The 15,565-nt window shown below is 34.2% G+C and overlaps 1 pseudogene; it reads right to left on the bottom strand.

Annotated features, from left to right (window-relative positions):
* Positions 1-1,478: 1,478 nt before the first annotated feature.
* Positions 1,479-15,238, bottom strand: LOC133171801 (sodium-dependent proline transporter-like; annotated as a pseudogene).
* Positions 15,239-15,565: the final 327 nt, after the last annotated feature.

The following is a 15,565-nucleotide window of genomic DNA, read 5'->3' as shown; positions in this document are numbered from 1 at the left end:
ATTAAATCAAATAGACGTTTTATTCGACAATTCTTTTCAAAAAGAAAGGAAAACGTGTTCATCCGTGAATGTTTCAAGGTGTCGTCAGGTAAATATTACATTTGAAAGTGTTGCGTCTCGTAAATTTACTTACCTTGTCATTGGTCATTTACAAACTTATTTTGTTAAAAAGAGTTCTGATTGTAAACACAAGTACTCTAAGGTAGATATTAAAAAGATGCTTGAGTTTCTGATTGACAATATCTATGTAGTTTTTGGAGATCAGGTCTTCCAACAATCTGTTGGAATTTCCATGCGTACTAATTGCGCCCCGTTATTAGCAGCTTTTTTTTATATTCATATATAGCAGAATTTGTTCAAAATCTTATACATAAGAAAAAGAAGATACTTGCCCTGGCCTTCAACTCGACATATAGATATATCTACAACGTATTATCAATTAACAATAGTTACTTCAATTCATATGTCGACTTGATGTATCCCAGTTAACTTGAAATAAAAGGTACCACAGTCTGACACATCTGTTTCATATTTGGATATTTTACTAGAAAAAGACGGTATTGGTAACCTGACAACAAAAATTTATGATGAACGTGATGAATTCAACTTTTCTATCGTCAACTTCCGTTACTTATGTAGCAATATTACCTTATCACCTGCGTATGGGGTTAACATTTCCCAGTTCATTCGATATGCAAGAGCATGCTCCAGATACGAACAATTTCTAAAACGAGGCAAGCTATTGACAAACAAGCTGATGAAACAAGAATAACAACAGTCTCATTTAAAATCATCATTTCGCAAGTTCTAAGTTTAAGCCGAATGCTGACTAACATTTTTCATGCTAATTGTTAGGCCATTACTTAAACACTTGAGTTGTCTACGGATTTTTCGTTTGCCCGATCATAACAAGGAGCATACGGCGGATGTGACCGGTAGACAGGGGATGCTTACTCCTTCATGGCACATGATCCCACCTCTTACTCTGCTCCCGATTTTTATTGTTTCAATAGACTTTTGAGCTTGATTACTGTTCGTTATTTCCGTAATCCATCCAATTGCAGATTTGTACCATATATCACAGGCCATGTGGTTAATATCAATATAAAAAGGAAATAAGTGTTAAAATGATTCGGTGTTTTAATAATTTCTTACAGTTTAATAAATTCAATAAATTTCTGAAAAAATATATACTTCATTCCTTTAAGGCTCTTCGGGATAATAAATTTATTTAATATAGACTGAATGGTAGGTAGGCACCAAGCGACCTCGGGTGATAAACCTACCCAGACCAAATAATTTGTGATGTTTCTCTACTAAACATTCCATTATTTTACTTGCATATTGTAAAAAAAAAAGAATAAATAAACGTGATAAATAAAATAACCATATCAAAAAAGCGTAAAAACATATGATTTATTATATTAAAAAAATAATTGAAAAAATAAAACTAAATTAAATGTTCCTTTGAAAAATAAAATATAAAATAAATCAAGTGAACTAGGAAGAAATATATGGAAATTCATATTAAACAAGAACTACATATGTACTAAAATATTTAAAATATATAAAATAACCATACATATAAATAGAGGATAAGAAAATGAAATTGAAATATTCGTTAGTTTTTGAGCACACTCATTGAAGTGATACACATCATTTCAAAACTCTTGCTAGTCGTAAATATTTACATCTTGAAACAAGAGGCCCGTGGGCCACAACGCTCATCTGAGTAACTTTGGCCCTGCTGTTCTTCACCAGATTTTCCCTTTGTAATACGTATTATTGCCCATTCTATCCCCGGGGGTCATAATTTGAACAATTAAAAATCTACACTACCCCAGGATGCTTCATTGTACGATTCAGCTTGTCTGACCCAGTGGTTCTTGAGAAGAAGATTTTTCCTATATATTTCGATGTAAAACTTTGATTCCCCATTGTGGCCCCACCCTACTCCTGGGCGGTCAAGATTTGAATAATTTAGAATCTTCACTACTCCAGAATGCTTCCATGTAAGTTACAGCTTTTCTGGCCCAGTGGTTCTTGAGAAGATTTTTTAATGACCCCACCCTATTTTGTCTTTTCTTGATTATCTTACGTATTTCAATCATGCCATTTGTTTGATGCTTCTGAGTAAAGAAGAATATTTCTACGAATTGTATTTCTTTTTATGGTTTTGACCACATCCCTCATGCACCGGGAGGAAGAGAGGAATAAATTACCGATACGACAGATATTATCACCAAAATTTATTCGGATTGTTGTTTCACTGCTTCACAACCACGGACGGAAATAGATAGTAAAAGTAACCTAAATTGATTTGGATGAATTAAAACTAATTTAAAAACAACAACATGCATTATTGTTTATAGGTTCCTAAGAGTACAATGCAAGTTCTCTTATTTCAGTTTCCAACATCAGAATGTTTACTATCTCCCAGTAGATTCACTTTCATTCTGTTTATTAGTCCACCCTTATATTCATACATTTTGTACGTCTGCCAGTGACGCTTACTGTTAGGTCCCCAGCTAGAATCCGGGCGAGCAAGAGCCTTTATTCTCTGAATATGAAAAGAAAAAAAATGAAAATAAGTCTTTTAAAAGAAAATGACTAGTAAGATTGAATTTCTTATAAAGTTTAATATTGCAGACATCACAAACATTTCCATTGTCCCTTTGACTAGTGCTATTAAATTCTAGCATCTATTTACTTTCAAGAAGATTACGTCATATTTTGATATTTAAAAATGAATATTCATATATAAATTAAATGAATGACACATCATGAAGTTTGAAAAATCAGGGTATACGTGTATATATGTATCTAAACTGCATGGTTTTGAAAATGTAAATTCAAAGGTATTATGCCTACAGATAATTAATAAAAAAAGTGTCCATTATTATGGGCTTTGAATTCCATGTTACCTGAATGAGTGAACCTTTTGTTCGCAAGATTTCCCAAATCATCAGTACTGGTATTGGTAACAGAGGGAGTATGGCGAAAAATTGACCGATTCCAATGGCGAATTCTGGATACGTATAACTAGCTGAGTTTGGTGGGGCATACATAATCACTGACATCAGAAATAAAACCTTGACAAGGAAAACCACACATAGAAATTCCATAAATTTGACCTATCCAAATCAGGATTCAAATGCTTTGCTATGTCTTAAGTAAAAGTAACTTTAAAAATCTTGACTTGACAGAATATAAAAATATCGTTTTCAAAAGAGTAACACAGCTGCTAGATATTTCCCAGGAGGTACATGTAACGTAACAAGAGGACAAGGAGTTAATACAATAGGTTACAGTTCTGCTATTCTTTATAACAAATGAATGTGACATGATGCTATTCCACTAGCAAACATTGCATAAGTACACGAGCAAATATAGAGGGAGTCCAACTGTCACCTATGCTGTCTTATAATTTGTGTTGAATTGGACATGAATAACATGTAGACTCCCCATAAAATTTTGACATGTGGTAAGTTTTTCCCCCACAACATTTCAATATTTTGCTTATCTCTGTTAAGTAAATATATTAATAACCATGCTAATCTTTACCATCATGAATAAAGGGGTGATAAAACACCAGCTTATCCTCATGGCGAGGGGGACAGGTCTTCCTATCATCAGCTCTACATCTCGACTGAAACGTTCAGCTCCTGTTAAATCATGTAATTATTCATTAGTTGTTAATGATAGCAAGAGAAGTTTTTTTTTTTTACTGTAATCATCTTTTTAAAAACAATTTGTATTCATGTAATACTTACCATAGATCCATGATATAATGACACATTCTAGGAATGTTGCAAATGAGATACAGAAAGTGGCAACGTACCAGTCTACTAACTGGAAGACATATATACCTCCCTAAAGAAAAGATATAAAGGAGTTACAGAAAGTGGCAGCATAACAGACAATTAACTGGAAGACATACATACCTCCCTAAAGGAAAGATATAGAGGGGTTACAGGAAGTGGCAACATAACAGTCTACTAACTGGAAGACATATACACTGTATACCTCTCTAAAAATACATCGGGGTTACAGAAAGTGGCAACAGTACAGTCTCTTAAATGGAAGACATATATACCTCCCTGAAGAAAAGATTTAGAGGGATTACAGAAAGTGGCAACATAACAGTCTACTAACTGGAACACATATATACCTCTATAAAAATACATCGGGGTTACAGAAAGTGGCAACAGTACAGTCTCTTAAATGGAAGACATATATACCTCCCTGAAGAAAAGATTTAGAGGGATTACAGAAAGTGGCAACATAACAGTCTATTAATTGGAAGACATATATACCTCCCAATAAAAAAGATATAGAGGGGTTATAGAAAGTGGCAACATAACAGTCTATTAACTGGAAGACATATATACCTCCCTGAAGAAAAGATATAGAGGGGTTATTTATGGAGAGATACTATTATATTTATCATATATATATAGCAAATTTCAAATTGGCTCAAGATATATATTTTCTAAGGTATAAAAATCAATTTTGCTTGTATCCCAATCAGCCTTTGAATCAATGAGTCCTAACCAAAAAGTGAGGATATGCAAGTAATAATGCAAGTAAACTTGTTTGTTTAAAAACTTACGTTAGTTGTGAATGGAATTCCTAACACAAAGAGAAAATGACACAAAATGGCCGTAGTTAAGATTTTCCGAGAGCTCAACTGCTTAGGATATTTGTCTGCTAGTCCACTTGCAACCGTTTCAAACATTCCAAACTGAAATTGATTTAACAATTAATAAATCTCCAGAAATACATCAACTTGCTTTTGGGCAAAAAATACATTTTGTGAATATTTATTCCACTCGAGACTTTTGTATAAGAAATAAACCCCTTATAAGATCTTGATTTATGGATTAAGCAAAAAATCTGTTCAGTCACCTGGCTGTCAACTCCGACAGTTATCAACATGAGGAAAAACAGGACCCCCCACAGATGTGGCATCGGGAGTTTCGTAATAACTTCTGGATACGCCACAAATACTAGTCCAGGTCCTGAATGGAGAACGAAATATTTATTAATCTGCATAGGAAAGTCATTAAAGGTCATCGCTTTGCTGGAAACTCTACTTTTCTAAACCCACCTGTTGAAAAGTTTGAAATTTCTTCCATTGTCATTCCAACGTCTTTGGCCATGAAACCTAAGATGGAGAAGACAACAAATCCAGCGTAGAAACTTGTCAGACCATCGGCCAAAGTACCATACCAAGCGTCCCTAATGGAGAACGGTAAATAAACAAAATAATAACATATTAGTCCTATTGTAAGGAAATTGTAATATAATTAATGTGGAAATATAGACCTTTTGTATTTTTCATTAAGTTTTACCCCTTAGGTAATAAAGATAAATAAATGGTTCTTATTTAGGACAATAGTCCTCCTTTGAAAATAAAGTCCTACTGTGATAAAAGAGCACATGCAATATCATATTTACGGTATTTCAGATTGATTTAAGTTCCTAAACTGTAACACAGATTACTTACTGAATGCACTTGTTGTTAAACTTATTGTAACTTGACATTGTGATGAGTCCTCCCCAAGCAGGACCAAGAGAAAAGAAAACCTGCAGACCTGCTTCTAGCCACACCTCAATATAAATATGTTTGAAAAGACATATTTTACATTTAAGTACATATCATGTCTTTTAAAATCTTCAAAAAAGTGTTTTATTTTTTTAAATGTTCTCCTTTATTGAATAAAGACACATATTTCTTACTTGAAAATGTAGAAGTTTTGTGAAGTCTGGGCTTAGGTAGAAAAGTATCCCATCGATTGCACCATCTAGAGTCACACCACGTATAAGGAGAATTGTCAATAGTATATACGGAAAAATAACCGTCACATACACAACCTATGTAAAAAAAAAATCAGGATTTTCTCCAATCAGCATCTTGATAAAATTTTGAACTCATTATTCACTATTTTAAACTGATAATTTTTTCCTCTGATAATAACTTTCATACTACATTCAAAAGACAACAACAACAACAACAACAAAAAGAAAGATAAGAAAGCATACAAAAATTGGAAGCATCTTGATGCAATTTGAACTCACCTTTCCAACTGAATGTATACCTTTAATAAGGCATGCAAATGTCAATATCCAGGAAGCAAGCAGAACCAAAACGAGATGCCACTGAACGGAACCCGGATACTCAATGCCATCTGATCGTCTAAGAACATTATATCTACAATTAAATGGTTCGAGAAATATGAATAACAAGAAAATGATTGAAAAAAAGTAATGTTTTTGACAAAAAATTTTCTTGATTTTTTAAAAAAAAAACTTCAGAGTCCAATTTTGTGTGCAGACAAGTGAGACTCAAATAAAAATAATACTTCTTGCTTATATTTGAACACTGACTTAAGACACCTTTCAAAGGAGCAACATCTTGAGATATAGTCAGGTTGGTTGTTCCTTGCAGTATTTTGTAGATGATTGCATATTACACAAGCAAGACTGCACAACTTCGGATCGAACTACACACGACTTTTGTTGTATATTATTGAATAATTGAATGTCATGAGTAAGGCTCCTTGTTTCATTTTATTGATATCGTATACACATGCTTTTTCAATAAAAATCTTTAATTCGGAAATTGTCATATCTTGTGATAGGCAATCTACAGAGTTAATTCTTAAAATTCATTCTGATTCCATATATCAGAACTCTGACATTAAATGAAAAGATCCTGGAGATCCTTATTGACAGTACCGTAGTGGTTGGAGAAAAGATTATCCAACAGTCTGCTGGAATTTCGATGGACACAAACTATTCTCCTTAATTAGATGACCTGTTTTATATCTTTACGAAGCAGAGTTAGTTCTAAAACATCTACATTAGAAAAACGAAACTCTTTGTTTTTGCCTTCAATTCGACAATTTGATATATCGACGATGTTATATCCATTAATTATATTCATTTCATTCACATGTCAATTCGATATATACCAGTAAATTCGAAATAAAAGACACTACAGTCTTTCACATTTGCATGTTTTACTGACTACAAATGCTTATGAAAAATTACACTATACGTGATGACTTCAGCTTTTCCATCGTCAACTTCTATTTATGCAGTAATATTCCAAAATTACCTTCATATGGTGTTTATATATCTCAACTTATTCGGTACGTAAGAGCATGTTCCGAGTAAAAATGGGTACAGGCTTCTGACTACAGGGCTTTCATAATTCTTGTTTAAAGTCAGATTTCGAAAATTCTGTGATGCTTATAAATAAAACCTGTCCTTGTGTGGAATTTTGACATATGTCACACCAATTGTTAGACCGTTTTCATACTTATTTTGACTACAAATTACTCCGTTTACCTGGTCAATAGGGAAGGCTCACGGTGGACATGAAAGGGTGCTTCTTCCTCGAAGGCACCTGATCTTACTTACTATCTTTCCCCTTTCTCGAATCGTATCGTTCATTAAATTCAATTTTCTTATCATTTAGATTGGGAAAATATATTTTATGATAATGTCTCATTTGGGACATATTTCACTCACATCCATCATACTAGTGAAATAAAATTGGTTCGAAAACTGATTGATGTCTGCCTATCCATCTGCATGTCTCCAAGTGTTCTGTAATTAGTATGGGGTAAATGTAAGATCTTAATGAGATGATTAGGATTACTTATTTCATTGTTGTATTATTCGAGTCAAATGTAATTTATATCTAGAGAAGAAAATATAATGGTACTTTTTTATATGAAAAATTAATATTTGTCTATAAATCAATGTAGTCTGTTTGCCCGTCTGTGTCCACAGTTTTGTTTACTGTTTTATTTAGCCCCATTATTGTTGATCAAGTACATAAAATATTACATCTTCATAGATAGTTAAATCAGAGTGAAATACATTAAATGAAACCATCAGGGATGACCTTGACTTGATATTTGACAGAAACACTGGATATTTACACATTTTTATATCATTTGTGGAAGACTTGTTATGATAATCATATTGTAGCTTTAAACAGGTCGTCAGGGCAAAATGCCTTTAATTACACTTGTTTTCAAGGGCGGGTCAAGGAAGGGGGTTCATGGGATGCGCCCCTTTTATTTTGCTGATAAGAGATCAACAAAAGAATTCATAAAAAAATTACTGAATAGGAAGTCTTAAAACTGTTCTCACGTCTACCAAAGATGTTGTTACATAAACTGGCAAGGGGGGTATAAATGGGATGTGGTGGGTTCTGAAACCTGCCTAAACGATCATGTGCTGGACCCCCTCCCTTTCACAGGTTATTTTTTTTAAATTATTGGCATGTGGCCGGGACTACTTTCATCATTACATATAACATTTTATTATTAAACTGATAAGTATGCTTCTAAAGAATTGTACCTATTACAGTTTTCCTATATTTAAACTTTAGGTGTTCCACAATGAAAGTTATAGCCCTTTAATTGATTGAGATGAAAAAGGTTACGATATCGAACATTGATCAATCTAAAAAATCTACAAACAATTCAAATCTGTGAACAGGGCTTAAAACACAGATCCCCGTAAATTTCAGAAGTAGGATCATGTGCCTAGGAGAAGTAAGTTTTCCACGTCGACAGGTCACATCCGCCGTGAGCCTTATGTATTGATCAGGCAGAGGTAATAATCCTTAGTCAAATTTAAAAACGAAGACCTAACCATTTGTATGAAGCATGTCAGCCAAAATACGACCTAATGATCGTTATATTTGCTAACAAGGTCATTATAACGACCGTAGAATATACCAAATGCTGACTTTCAACGAGGTTGTTGAAATCCCTGTCACATCAACTTATCTATCAAAAGTCTGCCTCGGTTTAAAAATTATTTGTATTCGAATAAGTTGGGAGACGTAAATGGTATCATATATTTTGGGAAACACTGGAAGAGGACATGCAATTTTGTAGCTGCAAAATACTGCAATCGACACATAAGCTGCAAATATCTCAAGATTGTTTACATAGAGAAGATGGCATAGACTAGTGTTCTAGGTCAGCAAGATGCATTTATAAAAATGTTGGATTTTTTTTTAAATTTTCATTGAGAGGCACATGTTGTACACAAAACAGAAATGAGAACATTTTTGGTTCTATCACCATATAATATGCAATTTGATTATCGACTCGCATTAATACTGACATTAATATTAAACACAATCGTGAACATACTGCCAAAATTCATATGCTGCCGTGTTATATGTTAAATTCTGACCACCATAGGTGGTGTTGTATGTTAAATCCTGACCACCATAGGAAGTATTAAAAGTGGAAAGGAATTCACTTTCATTGAAAGTAGCCGCTGTTGTAGATTGGTTCGTTGTTGTTAAAGAATCGTTTAGGCTAAGTCTATCTTTGTGGCTGACGATGCATTGCTCTGTGTTCCACCAATTATCACACGTAGCCCATGGGATCTTGGGGAAGAAAGCATGGACAAAATAATAGAGAACCCAAGCAATGACTAAGCTGAAGTACTAGGCCACCAGAAAGGAGATCGTCATCATCAGCCATCCAAGGCCTGAAACACAAAGTCTCAAATTTTCCTTTATGAAATATATCTTAACATTGATTTGCTTCTTACACCTTTTAATAAATCTACTTGGAATTTAATTTTTATCTCCATCTTTTGGTAGAAAAATAACGGTAGGGTCCCTCGTTCTTAGAAGACTTTAAAATTGACCATAAACATTCTTCAAGGGAAACACTGGAATTACGAAAAAGCTGTGATATAGTCAAAGAACAATGAAACACTCTGTGGTACATTTGTTTATTTTAAAGGTCAATTTTTTGATTTTTTGTTACATTCAATATGCTTCTATGATATTATTTTATATAAAGTACTAGTGATTTTCTCAATATTGAAGGGATCAAGACAGACACTATACGTATTGGTTGGAAAATTTACAGTATAAAAAAGAAATTTAAAACGCTCCCACATAGGAGATATTAATAGTAAAGCTGGCCGACCTTTCTTCAGAATATAATTTCTCACTGAAAAACAGGTCATCGTTCTTGAACACAGTCAAATTAATTTCACTAAAATGCTTTAAGCATTGACAGATAGATGCTGGGTAATATTTAAACATGAAATTGTGGATCTGTTGAATTGAAACCAAAAAGAAAAAAATGTAACAATACCTTTGAATAAGGGAGAAATGGACCATACTACAAGAGGGCTTCTTCCAGTAAACTGACCAAGAGAAACTTCCAAGAAGTAAAGAGGAACTCCGCTGGTGAACAGCAAGATAAAAAACGGAACCAAAAAGGCACCTGAAATTTACAAATTGCAATATACATGTACTATTGTATTATTTTATCGCTTTTCATTTATGTTTTCTGTTTATTTATTTATTTTTTTTTTAATTCTTTAGGAGCTTCATTGTACGCCATTTCGTCATTTTACGTGTCATCGACTTTTTGCATTTTAAAATTTGTAATAGTTTCACTACTAATTAAGCATGAAACATTCGTTTTAGGTGGCAGGGGATAGTTTCGTACAAAAGACCGGTCAAATTTCTTAAAAAACTGAGATATCCCCTGTTTGATGTGATATTTTATGTAGAAAAATGATTAGAATAATTATGGGACACATTTGCAGTGTAGCAGAGTGCTTGCTGAAAAAAATGATGTGCAACATGTAGGTGTCACTGTGACACTTATCATATGCAGAGTTGTAAATGCGAAACTAAGACACGTGGTCAGTTGCAGAGGAAATTCAGCTGAAAGGCAGTAGGCCTTAGAAGAAGGAGTGTATCTCAGAGGGAAGGTGAATGGCCCCATATCAATTGGTGAATTTTCATTAGGGCATGCATTGATTTACAGACTACTGGGTGTTTTATCCTGCTCGCTCGGGCCTGGGGTGGGTTGTATGGGTGCGACTGAGGCCCAAATCTTGGAAAAACAAGCCAAAATTTGGGTAGTCTCCAGGTGCATTTTTGATACATGTGCACTCTAATAGGCAGATTACTGTAATTTGTTGACATAATTTGTGAGCCATGGGCATATGAAGTGTAATTAATTAGCCCCTGGAAAACTGTCCCCATGTACATGTTTTTATGGATCGCATGTATATGTGTACCCGCTCTGCACATGTTTAGAATTAAAAAAGCTATCCTCTGTCACCTTAATACATTCAAACTAGCAACTCTTACAATCTCCCAGTTTTTGCAGAATTTAGTCGCACTTGAAAGAAAGTTGTTTTACAGTTCTTATATGTACAGTAATATGGTCTTCATGCTTTATCATACTCACGAAGAATTTGAGCTAAGATTTTCCTGTTTAGAAACGTTTATTACACTTTTTTTTATGACAGATGTATTAGTTTTATATGTCAATTGATAAAAATAGAGTTGCCCTTTGAAAACTAATAACTCCAACACAGGCATAATCGAAACATCAACAGATGGACCAACATTAATTTCGTCATGTAAACAAGAGGCCCAAGGGCCTTAACGGTCACCTAAGTATAATACAACAATTTAGAGGATCCATAGAGTATAAAATGAACTGAAAGGTGAAGCTTTGTTGCCCAAAAGCAAGAAAAATAGGATGATCAGGATCAACAAAATAATTAGTCTAGCATTCAGTAACAGTTCATAATTTAGGTTCTAATCTGTTCCCCATCATCACCAATCACCATACAGTATATTAACAATCTATCAGTGCTTCTATACTAATTTAATTCCTTGTTCAAATCTCTTACATTGGCCTCTCTTGGTCTTTGATGAACATTTAATAAGACAAGTTATTTTTGTCTCATTTTTATTTATTAATAACTCAAAAGTCTAACTGATCATTAAAACTATGAAAGTACTTTTTGTATTATACAATAAAAATTCTTGCATAATTCTCTTATTCTTTTAACTTTTCAAGTACATTATATACAGTGATTAATTATCAAAAGTAAATTGCAAAGGGGAATAACTCCTCTCAGAAGAATACAAATTAATAGAGCCCTGGCCAGGTCCAGATGTTCAAAAATCTGGTAAAAAATACCCTTCCTTATTAAACCATTTACACTTTTTGCCTCTGACATGCCCAGGTGCAGAGAAGATTTTTAAGGAAATAATGCATTTTTACTACAGATTCACTATATTATCAATAGAGCTTCCCTCCCCACCGAAAAACACCACAGCCTCTGACCCTGGGACCAGAAGTTTGCTCAAAATAAGTAATCACTTTGTTTATCTGCTTAACACTAAGGAACAGACAGGATTATTAAATAGAATTAATGCATTTTCACTATATTATCAAGATCCCCATCCTAAGTTACGCCAGCACATCTGACCCAGGGCTCATGCAATTCACTACTCTGAGAGAAGCACTCTTTCTCATCATAAGTATACACATAGCTTCTTTGCTTTTTTAACCAGAAGCAGAAAGGAATATTTTCAAAGAAATTTTGCTTTTTCACTATATAATCAATAGAGCCCCCCCCCCCCCCTTTCAGCAGAGCCCTTGACCATTTGGCCATGAAAATCACAATTTTGGAAGAAGCATCCTTGCATATCATAACAATGTACTTAGTTAGTTTATTAATACCTAGGAGCAGAGAAGAAGATTTTCAAAGAACTAATGCACTTTCACTATATGATCTATATAGCCCCACCCTAACACCAGAACCCCTGACCCTGGGGCCATGAAAATCACAATTTTGGAAGAGGCATTCTTCCTCATCATAACTATGTACTTAGTTAGTTTATTTAATACCCAGGAGCAGATAAGAAGATTTTCATAGAAATAATGCATTTTCACTATATAATTAATAGAGCCCCGCCCTAACACGCGAACCCCTAACCCTGGGGCCATGAAATTCACAATTTTAGATGAGGCTCTCTTGCTCTTCATAACTATATACTAAGTTAGTTTATTTAATTCCCAGGAGCAGAGAAGAAGATTTTCAAAGAACTAATGCACTTTCACTATATGATCTATATAGCCCCACCCTAACACCAGAACCCCTGACCCTGGGGCCATGAAATTCACAATTTTGGAAGAGGCATTCTTCCTCATCATAACTATGTACTTAGTTAGTTTATTTAATACCTAGGAGCAGAGAAGAAGATTTTCATAGAAATAATGCATTTTCACTATATAATCAAAAGAGCCCCGCCCTAACACCAGAACTCCTGACCCTGGGGCCATGAAATTCACAATTTTGGATGAGGCACTCTTGCTTTTTATAACTATGTACTTAGTTACTTTATTTAATACCCAGGAGCAGAGAAGAAGATTTTCAAAGAAATAATGCATTTTCACTATATGATCTATATAGCCCCGCCCGTTTGTTCCCCTTCACCCATAGATGCTAAATGCCAGATTTGGTTGAAATTGGTTGAGCGGTTTCAGAGAAGAAGCTGATAATGTTCAAATGTTAACGCACATCGCACGACGCACGTCGCACGACGACGGACAAAAACAGATAGCAATAGATCACGTGAGTGACTCAGGTGACCTAAAAATTAAGCTATGCAAAGATCCTTCAACCGAGTCACTTAAAATATAGTCAGGTGAAGTATCCAATGCAAGCAGACGGCAAAAAATATTTAAAGACAGTGTGAATGATGATTTTTTTTTTATCATTTGCGATAAGACCACCTTTAAATAATCATTTTGTTGCTCTCCCGACCGACTGGCTACAAATAGCCCGACTTAAAACTTTTTTTAATCTCCAGGAAACATTTTTTATGCATTCCGCAAAATATGTTTTGAAAATCCAGCATTGATGTTGAAATTTTCTGGAGAAAAAAATTTCCCACCTACCTACCGACCTAATTTTTCATCCTAAGTCGGGAGAGGGCAAGCAAACATTATTTGAAATTTGGCCTAAGCTAGAAATATGTCCAAAATTGTCCTAAATTAAAATCATTCAATCATTTAATTTTAGCATAAAATGTCTGAGTGATTTAAATCTCTAAATCATATCAAATACATGCACCAGTTTTACTTATTAGGTATTATTGACTGTCTACAAAAATATATCGGGTCGATCAATCTTAAAAACGGCAAGGCAGAGATGATTCAACCCGATATATTTCTGTACACAGTCAGTAACAAGTGATTTATCTTCTCAAGTGGAGAGATATAATGATAAACACAAGGCAGGCCCTTAGCAACCTTTTTCAAAAAAAGAAGGGAGGCATCCCCCCTTCCAAAAAAAAAAACGACAAAAAGGGGGGATATTAACTGTCAAAATTCGGGAATGGGTAAATTCTTCCTTTAAATTTTTGACAATTTTCAATGCAATAAAGTTAACATGGCAAACTTCCACCTCTCTGAAACAAAAAGTGGAGCTAGGGGTTGCACGATATTTGAATGATATACGTATAATCTACAGCAATAGGCGATTTTTTTAAACAGTGGAAGGTTCCCCTGACACATAGTACTATGGGAAGTGATGATCAAGGTGACTGAATTCAGCATAATCATTTCAATTCTGTTTATTTTAAGTGTCCCAAGACCCTGACTAGCCTTTCGAGTCTCGTCCACTTTCACACAGTCAAATTCTTTAAAATTATCAACCTCACCTTTTACCGTCATAAATCAATGAAAGTGCAACGTTTCAATCCGATAGAAAATAAGTATACGTATACGTATGGTTTTATATATAAAAAAAAACAGATTTAAAAAGTGGTTCTTCATCAGGAACAATAAAATGTAGATTAGGTGCAGAATTACATTCATGTATCAGACTAGCCATCTGTAGATGGACCATATGTTTAAATGTGTATTTTGGATACCACTTGTAGAAAAAGACGATAACTTAAGCAAAGTCAGTAAAGCAAGAGTTGTAGGTCAGATGAAGCATTTACAGCATGCTTCAAACTACGTACTGCTAGTTGCGCCAAGCCTGCAGTTCGAATGGACATCCCTGGAAATATGCCGGACACTGACCATAACCTCCCTGCGATGTCTTACAGACGGACAGACAAGGTGATTCCATTATTTCATTAAACTTTTTGCAGAGGTAAATTAAAACTTCATTATCTCTTTCAGAATGAAAAAGTTGAAGATAACGAACAGTGATTTCTTACATGCAAAGAATACATACCTCCTCCATTTCTCATACAAAGATATGGAAATCTCCAGATATTACCCAGTCCCACGCTGTAACCAAATAGAGATAAAAGATACTCTATTTTCCGACTCCAAACCGGTCGGTCTCGGGAACTAGAATCATCCGCTTCTGATTCTAATAATGACGACGGATTGTCTTGTATATCCATGGTAGCCGCTGTTCGAACAAATAATACAATGATTTGAATCCGTTAATTAGAGTATTTACTCTATGTACTGTGTTTACAAAGGTTTTATTTCATACAAATTTGATATCATTGTTTTTGTCCTTCCGTGAACATGGCGAAAATTGATAACATAAAAAATACTGCATGTAAATTCAATTACAAAAAGATGCTTGACAAAATCTATGTAGTCTTGGGGACGTAGTTTTCCAATGATCTGTTTAAAATCCCATGATTACTAATTGTGTCCCATTATTAGAAGACCCGTTGTTGTATTCATATGAAGCAGAAAAAGAATCTCTTGTTGTGGCC

The sequence above is a fragment of the Saccostrea echinata genome, unplaced genomic scaffold (genome assembly GCF_033153115.1).
Source record: "Saccostrea echinata isolate AGI-Se365-2 ecotype Australia unplaced genomic scaffold, CSIRO_AGI_Sech_v1 ptg000054l, whole genome shotgun sequence".
In the NCBI taxonomy this organism is placed as follows: domain Eukaryota; kingdom Metazoa; phylum Mollusca; class Bivalvia; order Ostreida; family Ostreidae; genus Saccostrea; species Saccostrea echinata.
The sequence above is the reverse complement of the archived record's forward strand: the minus strand, read 5'-3'. Positions and strand labels throughout refer to the sequence as shown.